This window comes from Pinus tabuliformis, chromosome 2_1, assembly GCF_031772625.1.
Source record: "Pinus tabuliformis cultivar Carrire ecotype Pingquan chromosome 2_1, CPIR1, whole genome shotgun sequence".
NCBI classification, from domain to species: Eukaryota; Viridiplantae; Streptophyta; class Pinopsida; order Pinales; family Pinaceae; genus Pinus; species Pinus tabuliformis.
This window is the reverse complement of record NC_142299.1, coordinates 637,861,699-637,861,962: the sequence shown is the minus strand read 5'-3', so window position 1 is coordinate 637,861,962 and position 264 is coordinate 637,861,699.

The following is a 264-nucleotide window of genomic DNA, read 5'->3' as shown; positions in this document are numbered from 1 at the left end:
CAGCCTGTCCATGAGAGTTTGTTGCATCCCCCTCACAGGTTGTTTCTCCAGACTTGGTCTAGATGCAGGCTAAGCAGCTCCCTCAAGAAATTGTGCAATTATGGAGGGCAACCATCCTTCTCTCCAGAAATTGTGAAATTTTGTCTGGTAGCCTACTGGGCTCCAGAATTGTGCAAATCTGCCAGTGAAGCCTCACTAAGAAAATTGTGTAATTCCTCCCAGCAGGGCTGCTCAGCCTAGGTATTGCACAATCCTGGGTAGTAG